Source organism: Sparus aurata, chromosome 18 (genome assembly GCF_900880675.1).
Source record: "Sparus aurata chromosome 18, fSpaAur1.1, whole genome shotgun sequence".
Classification (NCBI taxonomy): Eukaryota; Metazoa; Chordata; class Actinopteri; order Spariformes; family Sparidae; genus Sparus; species Sparus aurata.
Window position 1 is genome coordinate 30,970,072 of NC_044204.1, and position 15,871 is coordinate 30,985,942.

At 45.0% G+C, this 15,871-nt stretch overlaps 1 protein-coding gene across 3 annotated transcripts in view; it reads right to left on the reverse strand.

The window, feature by feature from the left end:
* The window catches only part of diaph2 (diaphanous-related formin 2), a 395,371-nt gene that overhangs the window by 15,474 nt on the left and 364,026 nt on the right, over positions 1-15,871 (reverse strand). The window lies entirely within an intron of this gene.

Sequence of the window (15,871 nt, forward strand, 5' to 3'; positions counted from 1 at the left end):
CGCCCCATCGGCTATTACCTTCGTTTCCATTGTAGGACTGGTGTTTGGCGATGGTGTGAAGAGTCGACAACACCTCTGCTTTCAGACGAAAACGCTATGTATTGCATCGTTTTGGCCGACCGTCCACACGGATCCTGAAAATGCACTTTTTTGAAACCGGGTCTCAGGGTGGAAAAATCCAAAAACGCAGCCCTCCCGTTTTCATGTGGACGGCGAATCCGCATACTTTCCGAAACGTTGACGCCATCGCCCCACCCCTCGACCTCTAGCCTCGGACCTCTGAACCCCGCGACGTCTCATAACAACAACAGCAATGGCGGACTACATGCTTGTGTTCGTGCGCAGAAGATATTGAGCCTTTCTTGCAACTTACTCGTCTTGTAGTTGAGTGCGAGTCGCAGCAGCAGTTCGACCTCATTACCGGTCCACACAAACGATTCTGGTTTCCTTGAACTAGCCATTTTCATCTTCTTCTTGTGTTCGGTTTCTCCGTCTACTGTCTGTTTACACATATGTCTATGTGTTTACAGCGCGCAAGCTTTCTGCGCATGCTCCTTGTCTTCTTCTCCGTTTTTGGTGACTGTCAAGCGCCACCTATAGGCCTGGAATATGAACTACAGCGTTTTCGGTCGTTTTCAGTGGATCTGTGAGGACGCAAATATTCTTGAAACGATTCCGAGGAGGAAGACGGAGAAAAAAAGATCGTTTTCACCCGTCTGGACGGCCCCTAACGTTAGCTGCGGTCGTAGCAGGAGCGGCAGCAGGAGCAACTAGCTGGCAAACGTTAGCTGGAGGAAACACGGCGGTGATGGAAGTAGATCTTCAGTGACGTGCTCTGAGCAATTTCTCCGGGGCTGCGTTGCGTTCGTAATTATTGGTTCCGCCCATACAGTCTATGGTTTCGCCGCTCTTTATTTACGTTATTTGATCAAAATAATAGTGGTTGACAAATGAAACTTTTGACGAGAAATTGGATACGGAGAAGTTACATACAGCACAACATTTAAGACCCAGATATCAAAATTCAAGACTTTTTCAAGTCTTTTTAAGGTATTATTTCCAAATTCATAAATTCAATGCTTTCAAGACTTTTTAAAACCCCGCGGGAACCCCGAGGAATCAGCTGAAACGCTTCGTACAGCTTCAATGAAAAACGAAACAAAACAGATTAATTAATAATGTAAGTAGTCAATTTCCTTATGTCTTAGTAGCAGTAAAATAATCACCCGGCACTGTGCATATTCATGGCAGGTGTTGACGACTGAGTTTTCAAATTGCGTAATGAATCAATACGTATATGCATACTGTACATATATAGAGTGAGTAAGACAAAATGACAGATGCAAGAGTACAGCCGGGAGTTTAAGCTGTTCACACTGCATTAATAAATAACCATTGCTTCATCTGATTCTCACAAACATGCTGTAACACACAGTGATCATTATGTAATCTATTTACAAGTCGACGTGGTTCAGATGTAGAAGTCAGGGATACAGTTCAGACCGCAGTTTACTTTTTTGTCTCTGATGACCGAGCTCGATGAGGACTTCCTCGAAAAAACAGAAAATCAAAAATAAGAAACGGCAACTTGTTAGACGGCTGCTACGAGATTTTCCCAGCTACAATCCGAGCCGCCATCGAATCTCAGGAATCTCTAGGACCCCTCGCCACTGATGCCTTACCCACGTTAATAAAACATGGTGTTGTGTGTTATTTATTAATTCCCTTTTTGATGTGTCCCAGCGCGCATTGAGAGTGGTGGAGGAGATCATAGAAGGCTTCGCAAGCGAGCAGCCTCGCTCTCTTCCTCCACGCCATCACCATCAGACCCATTTGGCCATCTGAAGATGCTCCCCTCTGTTCGCTTGGGGGAAGGGTGTGTGTGTGTGTGTGTGTCGGGTACAGGGTGGGTGTGCTTCCAGAAAAGACTTTTCACTTTTCTCTTTTAATATAAATCATTCATACTGAGAGATGCTCCCTCATGTACACAAAACACCACAACCCCTTCCTGTGATGGGCTACACTTTGCTACCTTCATGTTTTTGCTTGTGCCTCGCCTGTGCGACTGTCAGCGTGAGTTTTGGCGTACAAGGCTTAAAGTGGAGTTGGTAGACCAGAACATATAGACAGAAGGTCTAGAATAGCAGCAGAAGTGAAAACACTTCTGTAACTTTTAAATCAAATCATTGCAAACATCTTCTTTTTTTTTTTTTTTTGTTATTTCCTTCTCACAAGAAATTAACTTTACTGTCAAATCTGAAAAAAAATAAACTTCAAGAGAAAGATGATTTAATTCAACTCACCTCTCTAAACAGGTGCTCGATGTGTGTGTGCCGTGACTGATAACCTCACTTGGAGCCTTGTGGTAGTGTAAACACTAATTAATCTATCTTTCTTAACACCATCTGACAGTCATTGTCTATCAGAGCTCCATGGTAGCCACAGCTTCGACGGCGCATGTGGGTGTGTTCTTGCATGCATGTGTGATTTTGGTGAATATACATCCTGCGTTTGTGCGTTTGTGTCTACGAGGTGGGTTTTTATGTGTTTTTTTTTTTTACCGCCTGCAGGTTGACTACACACACACCACCGACCAGACATCTCAAGCGACAATGGATTCTGTGTGAATGAAAAATGCATCTGTCCCCTTCACTTATTCATCAAGGAGGAAGATTTTTCTGCAGGGATGCCCTCCAGAGACGTGGCGCTCACATGCCAGGCGGCCCGCCGCCACTTTACCCACAAGGTTTTCAATAAAACAAGCAAACAACACAATTCCAACACCTATAAATAAGTGATCGTTCCTGAATAAAGTGCTGTACACAGAGCCCCTCACCGAGGCCACTCATCACAATTTAATGGGGCCCTGTACCGGCCAAAGTTATTTCTCTCCCTCTCTCCTTCTTCCTATCCTTCTCTATCTTCGAGCAGAGTGAGCGAGCAATGGAGGTAGCTGAAACAGGAGACTCAGAGGCGCGTTCAGATCATCATCATGCCATCACCTGGCTCAACACTGGTTAAGATACAGCACTATCTGTTTCATGATTTATGAGGCTATCAACATGCGCTTTCCTCCCCCCCTCTTCCTCTTCTTTCCCTCTCGTCTCTTTCACGAACGAACACACAAAAAACACAAATACCTACACGCAAGCACACACAAACTCCCCCACCCCCGCCTCCGCGTTTCCTTACTACTTCTTTTCTCTCTTTCTGAAGACAGGTTGTTCACAGCAGTTTGAACATTCAGAGCGTTGGCTCGCCAGATGCTTGGGCGTCTGTCAACGCGGTGCTATTGTTAGCTAGTTTTTGATAAGATTTACATGGCAGGAAAGCCATCAAATAAGATATACTACTGAGAATATGAGAAGGGATCACACCTAATCCGCACACCTGCGTCTTGGCAGCGCTAAGTCTCTTTTCCATCCAGACCAACGCACACGCTCACAGACACATGCAGCCCGCCCACCCGCACCAACACAATCAGGACTGCAAACTTAGAGCGAAAATCTGGGAGTTACACAGCAGCTTGAGTCTGATTTAGATGTGGGTTTTCCTGGGGCTCAAAGGCTCACCATTACCATACTTGTTGAAGAGCTAACACACATATAGTACATGACTGAAACGTGCGCACGCACATACAGGAGCATTACACTGTGAGCTCTCTCATATCTTATCTCGCGGTCCTTTTCCACCACAGGAGCTTTTAAAGGCACATTTTGGGAAGAGGAACCGTCTTACTGTTGTTTCGGTAGCTTTTGTTTCTGCTAGTCTAATGTTCCTAATCTTTATTGTTCTCGAGGTGAAGTTTAAACGCAGACATAAACGCACTGAATTAACTTTTAGTTTCAGACTTACTTCCTGGGGCCCCTTCCTGTCTGGTACTAGTTGGCTGAAAAGGCCCATTATACTTTTGCCTCTGAGTGGTGCACATACACACACACACGCACATGCAGACACATGCACACACACCTACACTGTGCACATCAAACCTGTGCTGATTAGAATAGAAGTAGGTCACCTGTGCCCTGGTTTGTGGCACTTTCTGCTCTGGCCCTATAAGCCCCACGGTTACCCAGAATCCCTTGGCATCCATGTCAGAGCCAGGGCCTGCGGCAACACACCTGTGTCCACACTTCTTCACTGGGATCAATTAGCATTAAAGTTTCAGAGCTTCGCTCCCGCAGTGTGGACATAGTGTACACTGGAGGGGTACAGCCTGAGAACAGCCACAGACAGAGAGTGACGAAAATGCGGAGCGAGAGATAGATTTGTCGACACACACCGCAGCAGGCGCCAAGACACACACCTACACAGCCATTCTTCTGCCCTTAAACCTATACTAGCTGCATTTCTCAGTCCAGGGCCAGCTTTCTGTGGTTTATATGTGAAGAGGTAGAGATGTTCAGAGTCTTTCCTCACTGAAAACAATTCCAATAATACTGATCCAATACCATCGTGTTGAATATCTATACCTATCTATCTATCTATCTATCTATCTATCTATCTATCTATCTATACATTCTAATTGGTTATATGATGACTGTTGTTTCTTTATGGCCTGGCTCAGGTTAGACATTTAACAGATAAATACAGAGAATGAATACTATGGAACTTTATTTTGGTTTTCTGATATTTGCTTGAAGGGCAAAGACCGACCCGGCATTTGAGGCTGTATTGGAGGTGTTTTCTGATGATGGTATCTGTATTGGCACAGCCCTACGAGGAAATAGAAGACTCATTCCCTCATATATCACTCACATCACATTCCATATGCCAACGCCAGCGTGTCCCCAAGGACATGAGTGTGTATTATATATATTTTCAGATGTGGCTGCTTATACTGATCACTCTTCCTCTATTGTTCCTCTGGATTGGCCCACCACAATTTTGTTCATGCTTCCTTCTGACACACTTAAACAAGCTGATTGAACTCTGACTATATAATTAACTCCTGAATTAATGCATGATTGCAAAGTACAGAGTTTGTTGTTTTATTTTTTTAATTCAAAGCGGACACAGACAGCCCCCACATCCCCACCCAGCCACCCTGGCATTTTCAAGCCACATTATTGTTGGTGCCGCTTTCATAAAGATGAAAGTGGATCGTTTCAATCTTCCTCGGAGGATCGACTACAAACGACGCGGTGCACAATGTGAGTTTATTCATTCATTTAGTCTATAATGGAGATGGTGCCAGGCTGCCAGCCTGACTGTATTGCCTGTCAGCCTTCATCTTTGTGCCCGTTGGCAGACAAAACTGCACTGCGAAAGCAGAGTTTTAAGGGAATCAATCTAAACACCGATGGCGTCACTGAAGCCCCATGGCCATTACATTGTGCCATCAGCATTTATTGATACATTAAAACAAAAAGTTTGTCTACTGCCAGTTGAAAGAGATCAGTCTGTTTTATCTTCAATTAAGTTTGGATTCTAGTTCATCTATATATAAAAAAACAAAACAAAGCAAAACGGTCTGTTCTGTTCTCAGCATTAAAAGCCTTTTATTCTATGTAAGAGAACCTCTCCGACCCTCTCATTTGTTATTCCACTCACAGACGTAAAGAAAAACAACTTTTATTTTGCAGGCGTTTTTTTTTATTTTTATTTTTACATTATAACGTCTTTTTTTTTGGCAGCTTCTCAAGTCTGACAAACAACTGGATTCTAAAGAGGTCAACCGTTCACACTTGCAGTGTACGTATGTCTTTGCATTTCCGTCTCATCCACCCACAGGTCGCTGCTGTTTTTCTAACCTTTTCTCTTCCAAAGTTCAGCGCCGGGCTCTAAACATGATCTGTATGAGCCGCTATCCTCCCAGTTAAGCCGCAAATGTGTCAAAGCTCCCGTCTTCCCAGTTACATGAAGCATCACGCAGCTACTCACCAGCAACAGACAGTCAACAAGTAGGCGGTAGCATTTGTTTTGAAGAGACTGTACAATCCCGGGGCTTTTTCGCCCTAGGGGGGCTTTCCCACCACTGTGTGTCAGTTTACAGGAGGGCCGGGTGTGTTCGCCTGTGTGCGCCCGTCGATGCGCTTGTGTGTGTGTGTGTGTGTGTGTGCCACAGAGGGAAAAAGAGCACTGGGGGCAGCTGTACCTGTGCTGCCTTGTGGTTGTCTCTTGACAGTGCCCTTCACATCACAGCATGGGCCTGGATGTTGGATCTGACAGAAGTGACCTCCATGCCACATCATCCTCACAAGACACACACACACACACACAGACAAACGCATGCCTTCACACAAAGCGACGTGCACCAAACTCAGACAGACAGATCTACGCACACACCTGGTGAGTTTTTTTTCCGGCATGTACGCGGGCACAACGCTGATTCAGGCGAAATGTGGTGGCGCGCACGAGACGGTAAAAAAAAAAAAAATCAGCCATTAAGATAAAACAACACGGATTTTAACACATTCATACTGTGTGCCACCGCAAACTGCACACCGCACTACCCCCTCTGGGCTACTTAGCCCCCCTGTCAGACAGCTATCAATAGGGATTCCAGAAGAGCGGCAGCTAGACAGCATGGGTAAACAAAGAGGGGATGAAAAAAGAGCCTGAATCAAAGGCAGAGTGGGGACCCTGTTATTCTCCCTGAGCAGGAAATCATTTGCTGGCAATTTGTGACTCATTTTGAAGCGTTTTGCAGAGGGTGGGGGCTGCTGTGACACAAATGCAGTGATAGGGAGGTGGGTTGAAGGGACCTGGGTTTGGTGGTAAACTTTGACTTAAATATTTAAAATGTCAAGCCGTTTGTTCTTTACAATGCCGCTATTTCCCGAGAATTGTCGGCTAATCAGAACTGGCGTTGCATGTGTCAAACAGAAAGCAGTAATTGATGGGATTCAGTGCAGGCACAATTCAGAGTGATTGATAGGGAGAGGAGGAAGCACTGAGACTTGCACTTTTCTCCCTCCGTAAATAATAAACAACGTCACTCGCGCTGCTGGGTGGGAATCAGCGGAATGATTATTTTTTTTTGGCATCTCTTTCCTAAACTCTTCAATCAATACTGTACTGGCGTAGCCACCTTCGTCAACTGATTAGCCTTATCTTAATCCCCATAAACACAATGTCATTACAAGTAAATCCATTTCCTCAGCACTCTTTCCACCGGCGACATATTTTCCTGGCCTCCCCTAGGCCTAATTGAAATTAAGTTGGGTGACCTTTGGGGTGCCTATAGGGGCCTGCTTGTTCCACTAGCCCCTTACTATATTTCATTTGCTCCAACCTCATAAATCAGCCTGTTGAACTGGGCCGCAATGATGGTCTCGACCTTTCTCATGACATTTCCAAATGGCCACATCCTCTACCTAGGATCATGGCACCATGAAAGGCACCCAACCATAGTATATGAAGATGAGAATGCGTCTACTATGCCAATAGCATTGGAGCAAATAAACTAGTGGCATTGAGAAATAGCACAAGGGGACTGGCATTGATTGTCAGAAGTGCTGCTCTGTGTGCACAGCTTCATAAGAGAAAGTTTCTCACTGAAAATACGCCACATTCCGCCCATAATGTGAGTATGTGAAGAACGCTTTTGGCTTTGAGAATACTCAATCAAATCACATTTACAATACACACTCGAGCGCTGTGAAGAAACGCTTTCGATTTGCTAAGGACACCATCAAAAATACTGTCGGTGAGAAGGAAAAAAGGCTTATCGTTCAGGGCAGGTGGGTTTACATGTTCTTCACTGTAGCACCCTTTGAACAAGAGCCTCATTGTATGCAAATCTACAGTGGCAACAGCATAAAGTAGCTTTCCCTTCTGTGTTGCCGGGCATGTACTATGTATAGTCTGCTGAAGAAATCCTGTGTGTGTGTGTGTGTGTGTGTGTGTGTGTGTGTGTGTGTGTGTGTACTGCAGGGAGAGAAGTAAAGGTCCACTTGTGACAAGCCTAGTGGGAATTGGAACATCTGGTGGACCGGCTGCTTCTCTGGTTAACATGCTCCTCCTCAGTGGCCCCCGACGACACACACCCAGGTATCACATGCACGCACACACAGGCCCGCACACACACACACACACACACACACACACACACACACACACACACACACACACACACACACACGCATGGTCGCAAACAACAGAGTCAGGTGCATGTACACATGCACACGTGTGCGCAACATCGCGCTCCAGTCTCCTTTCGTGGAAATTCTCGTCGCATACCTTTTTAACGTAAATCCACATTCTGTTAATGTCACGTAAATACAGATCCATCATGCCAACAGGCTTCGACACCATTATCACGCTGGAGAGAGGTAAAAATAGAGGGCCTATCCTTCATAGAGCGATGCTAAAGAGCAACTATGTCCAATTTGCACCAGATGCTCTTCAGAGCCGAATTAAGCCTGCATTATTGCTGGTGGAAAATGTCATGTTATTGGCAAGGTGAACCCTCTCCACTCCAACCTTGTTCTTGATGCAGCTTTGCATGGATTTCAGCTGGCTCACTCCCATATCCACCCTGTAATCGACTAAACACAGAGCCGTGCCTTATTTTATCTCCCCCTCTCCGACACTTACGCACACAAACTCTCGAAGCCATCGCTCACAACCCGGCCCGGCTCGAGTGAAATGCCATCCCGGCGCTCTGGATGGAACGCGGCCTCAATTAACGCTTCCTTTACCTTCCCTTAACTAAGTAACGTTATAGGCAGAGGTCACATTACCGCTGAGTGTATGGTTGTGTAACAGAAGACGACAGGAAGAGTGGGTCTCTTTCATGAAAGGTTGAGTTACTTGATAGAAGTGGCAGCCGTCTTACTGGAATGATTGCTCACTGCCTCCGGGCCTGGCATTTGGCGCCCTAGGCGAGATTTTGGACTAATAACTCCGACCTCCCTTCACTGCCCTCCTTCCCCTTCTCTTCCTCACACACACACACGGACCCATATTGTTCCACGTCTGTGAGGACCGACTGTATTTTGCATTCAAATCTTTCATAAACAATCCTGCCACCTAAAATCATCATAGCTCACGGCCTCCCACAGTAGCTTGGCAGAAGTTATGGCCAAATATCTTCCTATTCCTCGTCTCCTTCGATCGCCATGAGGATACCTGGTCCTCGCAATTACAGGAAGAGTGAGCGGACACAAACACACACACCTAATCTCCAGCTTTTCTGGAGGCTGCAGCCAGGTCTCACCGGAGAATGAGTGGGAGGGCGTTTTGTGTGTGTGTGTGTGTGTGTGCTTGTATGTGTGTGTTTGCGTGAGACTACACTTCCTGAATGACCCTGCCAGCCTGAGGAACACTCAGCTGGTCTCCTGCCAGAGCCTCAGCACCCTTCCTTCACCAATCTATGTAATGGCCGTGCTAATGATGGTAAAGCAGCCAGTACCTCAGAGAGCAGTAATTTAGACACCGCTAACACAATCTCCGGTGCAGTCGCTCCATGCCGATGATATGCTCCCGGTATCAGCCACTCCGGCACCCGGCGGTTTATTTGTGGTGACATGACAAAAGTAGGTAATTAGAAAAAAAGGAAAAAGCACGAGCGCACTCACACTTTCACTAACTCAGATGAAAAAAAAAAACTAAAAAAAACTTGGAAACTGAACAGAAAACACCACTGCAGACTTATCGTAAGTATTTACTTTCTCAGCTGTTTCTCACGGCTGAAAAAGGGAGCGTATTGATTTTCCTTTTCAGAAAAAATAATACTCAAGAAGAAAGGAACATAAATAAAAGCAAGAAAACTAGAGAGTGTTATGGAGAAGAGGGGAGGGGAGGGTGCAAGGCATCGAGGAAGAGAAAAGAAATCTCCACACATGAAAGGGCTTTAAAATGTTATTGGGAAACAGTGTTGAATGGGAGTCTGGATGAGGGAGCCGCTTTTAACATGCGCGGAGCGATGAGCTGGATATGCATCGATTTCCCCCAAATATTGAACAACACAAGTGGCGTGCAGGTAGTTTGAGCGCTGGCCCTCCTGTAGCTGACATCACCGACACCCTATACTCATATCGATGAAACTCACCGGGCCGCCCCGCGTTTATCCACCCTTCCGTCAATCATTTCTGTCTGGGATTTCAGATTTTGTTTGTGTGCATAGGTATAATTTTGCGTGTAAAGCTGCATTCGAGCGCGTCTAAATCACCTTTTTTTCCAACTTATCAAACTTGTACTTCTCACTTGTTGTTCGTTTCAGTCTTTGGTGGCTGATAGCACTTTGAGCCGTGTGCTTATCTGATAAATCTATCTGCGCGCGTGATTCTTGCAAGTTCTTTAGCGTTCAGTCACTCTGGATTAAAGCATTAGCTAAATAAATCTAATGTCTGATATTATCAAGACCGGCATGTCCTTTATTAAATATCTCCTTTTGATTTTTTTATTTTTTTTTTATTTGTCCTCAGTTAATTAAACGCAGCCCACTCTTTCGTGGTCTTTGATGAGTGGCGGTGGGGTAACATCCGTCACAGTAATGACCGGTGAGGTGTCCCGATCCCGGGGAATAATGGGAGTTGTTGGAAGGGAAAATTTCAATACGTGTCCCTGAAAATCGTCACCTCAATCTCGTCTATTACCTCCTTAAATCAAGACATCTCCGAGCGCTTTATCGCTTATTCAACCAGATAATGTTGACTGGAATCAAACTAGCTCTTTTCAAGCAAATACACGAACATCTGCGCTGATTAAAAATAAAACCACGGACGCATCAGAGTGAGCAAGTTAGACACATGCCGAGGTAAACCAAAGTTGTCCAAGTAGCTGCAGCTAATTTGATTGGGATGCATTTTGACAGAAAATAAACTTTTAATGAAGAGCCGTGTGGTGGGAGAAATTAGCCATTACCCTACAGAGCTGGCATAAAATGTTTATAAATGACAATGATGTTGGCGCTGACTGCGAAGGAAGTGCGGAGCTTGGGGAAGGCGCTGACGTTTAGGGCTGTCAGGGAACAGGGCGCGGGGCTTTACCTCATCCGGGGGAGGTCGCGAGACGGAGAAGAAAGGGAAGGAGAGAGACAGAAGAAGAGGAAGGAGGGCGAGCACGAGGTGGGAAGGGGGGGGGGGGGGGAGGCGTGGGTGCATGGGAGAGATTGCAGTTATGATGTGCATGAGGGAGGGAGACAGTGAACGACAGGGCGAGAGAGTTTAAAAGGCACGGCGTCTGTTGGCTGGCAGGATGGACGGAGGGAGAGAGGGAAGTATGCGACAGCAGAGCGTGACAAGTGCGGCAGAACAAACCGGTGGTGACTCATGGGCTCCTTCATTCACTCCTGTGATCAGATCCAGCAGGACAGCCCACCATATGGGATGGCACAACTTATTCATCCAATCACTTGGACTGCATACAGGACCAGAGGAGGACGAGGAGGAGGAGGAGGAGGAGGAGGAGGAGGAGGTGTGTGTGTCTGTACATGTGTGCGCTGAGGAGAAGGTGCCTGAAGGTTTCTTGAATGTGACAAGCAAACAGGCGAGGAAGTGAGGAGAACAAGGCTACTTCAAGGAAATGCAGTTAATCGGCTAAAAGCCCAATGTTTTCTGAGCAAATGAAGAGGCGCGAGCGTCGCGGGGAGCAAGAAAATGCTTCATGATGCATCATCTGTTTGTGTGAAATTATAAAAGGTGATCAGTTAATTGAAGCCCTTTGTGTCTCCCCTGTGATGATCCTGTTAACAGCTCTGTTTTTTTTTTCTCTCCCACTGAATTATAACCCATTTACATCAAGCTGCTGTCCTACAAAGCCGGCCAAATCTGCCGGCGTTTTGACTGTAAAGAACAGGAATAAAACACAATTAAATGGGGAATTCTCGAGATTCCAAATGTAGCCGTTGTCTCCCTCCATTCTCACAGATTATTTGTTTATCCTCTTAAAAAAAAAAAAAAAAAAAAAAAAAAAAGCTAACCTCTGACTCTGTCATCCTGATGACATACTGAACACAGTCGGAGACATTAAAACAAATTATTAAATAAAGGCTTCTGAGCACATAACGTCGTGATAATCACTCCTGTCTTTTTCCGGGCCTCCGTTTAATGCAGATTAAGGCTAAGCTCTGAGAGGTGAAGGGCCTGGCGAATTGAGCCCCAACACACCAAGCACAGGAATAGAAACAGACATAATCTAACCAAAGCCAGATATTTTTGTGAAGAAAAGAATGTTTCTGCTCGGCTGGCAAGAGGCGTCGTAAACCCTTTTATAAGGTACCTAAACTACACTGTGCTTCAGTGAAAGCAGAACCAATTTGCTTAACTTCACAACATGCAGGGGCCCTCCGATAAAAGTGTCTGTCCTATGCCGCGGCTGGCAAAGATATTGTTATCCACTTTGTTCCTCTGCCACCTTGCCAGCTTACTCAATTTTTGCAGGACAAGATAGCGATCGCGCTGGGTAATTTAGGGATTACACTGGAGGTGTATTGTAATCATGTGCTTCTGGGGAAGTCACTCGGGATATGGGAAAGGAAAGACCGTCCAAGGTCTGCCTTTTGTCTGTTTCTTAGAAATTCTCCGACCAGCACGCAAATTATGAATTTGTTTTTTTTTGTTGTTTTTTTTATAGTACTGCATGTGAAAAGGCAGATTGGAAGCATCTTGAAAAAGAAGCGTGAGGCAGAATGTGAATTTTTGTAGAGCCTCCCTTTCAGGCTCTGCTCATTTATGTTCGAATACATGAGGGTAATACTCCTCTGAAGACCAGGAAGAAACGACTTCGCTTATATCGTTTTGTATATAACAGAAATATGTTCTCTCATAGCAAGAAAAAGGCAGGTATGAACACATATGAGTCTCGTCTCTGTGCTTATTAATAACCTCTGTCATGTGACGCACGGCTTAAAGTGCAACCGAAATACACACCTTGGCATTCAGTGACACAACTGCCACGCCTAATTTGTGTTTATTCACTTTAAAACGAGGACGCGGTGAAAATGTTTGAGAACTCGGCGAGAGTGTCAGAGGGCAACATTAGCTAAGGTAAAGAAACACATTACACATCCCGGGAGGTTAGTTAAAGTATTATCACATTGTCAGTGAGTCTTATTCACAGCCGATCCGTCTGCCTTCTCGTTCCCTCTGCCCTCTGCCACAGGCTCTCTTCTATTCTTAGATCCTCCACTCCAAATGATCTACTTTTCACTTTTTTTTTTTTTTTTTTTTTTGTGTCCCCATATTACAGGCAATTCAGGGGGCAATTCAGTTTGGCAGGTACAGCACCGCGCTTCAGACAGGATATATTTATTGAGCAATGCATTTAATGTCATGTTGCGTCTTGTCATTGCTGTTCGGCTGTCTAACAGAATGAAATGTCCTCCATCAACGAGGCAGCTTAAAAACATTTATTCACCTCTAAAGGTATTGTCTCCAGGAAACTGTCTGGCCCAGCTCAACATTTGTGGTCCAGTTTCACTATATTGCTATATTTTTTTTTACCATACAAGCTGCATAACAGCAATGATAAGATAGATAACAGCTAAAAAATAATTAGAGATTTAAACACAGAGTGTGTCATTTTTTGCCGCAGCGTGGGGTCAGTTGTAGTCTTAATTGTTAACCAACATCTGGGATGATCATGGATGAGATAATGTTTTAAAGTTTTATTCAAATTAAGTTAAGTTTACTCAGTTCCTCCCCTCACTACCTAATGTTTTCCTGGAGGTTTAATGCCCGACGTTTGAATGAAACACGACGTTACGTTGTCTAAAATTCTGTATTTCTCTGTGAATGTGAAACAGCTTTGACATGATGACGTCTATATATTGCGTTGCGTAGATATCTACTGAAGTTTGCATGCTAACAGGCTAGCCCCAGCGGTCCAAAGCTCTCTTGCTAGCGGCGCGAACACAAACGCTCGCCTGGTGCTCCGAGTTAACAGTTCCAACCGCGAGCTGCACGACTGAGCTACAGAGGTAATGGCTGGTTAGCGAATATTTTGCCCTCTACAAATTCTTAAATATTACAGCCTTAAGTGGTACAATCTGCTTCCAGTGACCAAGGAGACAAACCACAAAATCCTTCATACAACTCCTGCATATAACCAGATCCTGAGGAGGCATTAAACGTGTATATTTAGAAACTGGTCGTGCTAAAGACTGCGAGTTCCAGTCATCAGGGCAGAGCTCCGTCTCAAGGCTAAAGACACATTAACAGTTCCTATATCTGACTGCCGCCTGAAGGCTCCCACTCTGCACATTGTGCCTGTTGCCCTATCTGGGGCAGCAATATTTGATGAGGTTTGACAGGAGTAAAAGACTGTCCGCATCAGAAAAAAAAAAAAAAAATAGAGAGGAAGAAAGGAAAAAAAAAAAATGGTCACATTCTGACTCTAGATAATAGATGTTGCCATTCTAAGCCAATAATAGTGTCTATAATGAAATCAGTGGGGCAGAAAAGAGGCGCTCTTTCATTTCCTTATGCAGGGCCGTGCGTTTTGTACATCCCATTATTCATCAGGTCCTGGCTGCTGATAACTGTCCCATTTGCATCTGAATCAAGAATGCCTTATAACCTCACCCCCCCCCCCCCCCATGCAAATGAAGTGACCTAAAAAGAGCAGGTACTGTATTTAGTTATTTGTGAGCAACTGTGACCTACTCTGGAGGTTGTGTTGAATTGGAAGCAGTAGGAACCCGCAGTACGGGCAACACTGCGTCTGCAGTATCGGGATACTTGAATGCTTGAGAATATGAAAATAGTCTTTCATAAAAGGGGTTTCTATATTTCTTTACAACCAAAGCAGCAAGTTTTCCCCGCAGGATGTCTGTATCCACGCTGTATCTTCTGCTGCCCCTTTTATTTCCTTGACATGGCCTACTTCAATGAACAAAAGACAGGGCAAGAGTGCATCATAGGGAACAGTGAATAATCTCGGCCTTGCTTCTCGCAGAATGCTTGACTCACTCCACTACACTCCACAGTTCAAAGGCGCAACACTTTCCTATTTAAAATCTCTGCTGCAAGTCAGGAACATACCGTGTGATATTTGTGATCAATCACGGCTGCAGAAAAAAAGATTGCACTGGCTCAAAATAATAAAAAAAAAAAAAGAAAAAGGAAAAAAAAAAAAGATGCTATCCATAAAGTGGCGATCTGTTGAGGGATGAACTCCTCAGAGGAAAAGTCTTGCTGTGCCAGACAGACTGTTCAAACCCCTGAGTAGACGGACGTATTAATGGAGTGCGCCTTCATATATGATAGTCGTCTTAAAGACAGTATGAAGTCGGGTTGCAATCTCCAGCTGTCTCAGCGGCACAGTAAGGAAGCATATGGTGAGATATGTGTCATGTGTTGAATCACAGGTGGCTTTCACTCTGTAAACTGACATACTTCAACAGCACTGTAAAAAAAAAAAAAAAAATACACAGGAGAAAAATAAACAACGGCACACACAGACACAGACACAGACACACACACACGTCTGTTTCACAGGTGTAACCAACGCAAAAACACTCCCAAATGCCAGAGGGCAAATGGGCAGAAAAGGGAGGGAAGTGGGGGTCTTTTGTGCGCTCTTGAGTTTAGGTCTCGGCCATTAAATAAGCTGGCGCTGCAGAGGTGAGCTGCATTGACAATGATATATGGGAGAAACACAATCCAATGCTGTTATGAATTGGTTGGCTCTGGTGCGGACAATGCTCGCACGCACGCTCAGATACACGCAGACAGACACCCGCGAGCAGTCACAGACACACACACGCGCACACGCGCACACATAATCAAGAGGCAGTGGTAGAGCCAATAGTATCTTCCTCTCTTCCAGACAAATTCAATTTTCATCCAGGACATATGTAAGCTGATTAAAACAGCCAACAAAGACTGGAGAAATATGTCACATCCTTCAGGACTGGACACAATATTGAGTGCCGCTTTGGCAATGGGATGCCCACTCCCCTTCTCCCCATCGCTCCCTTTCG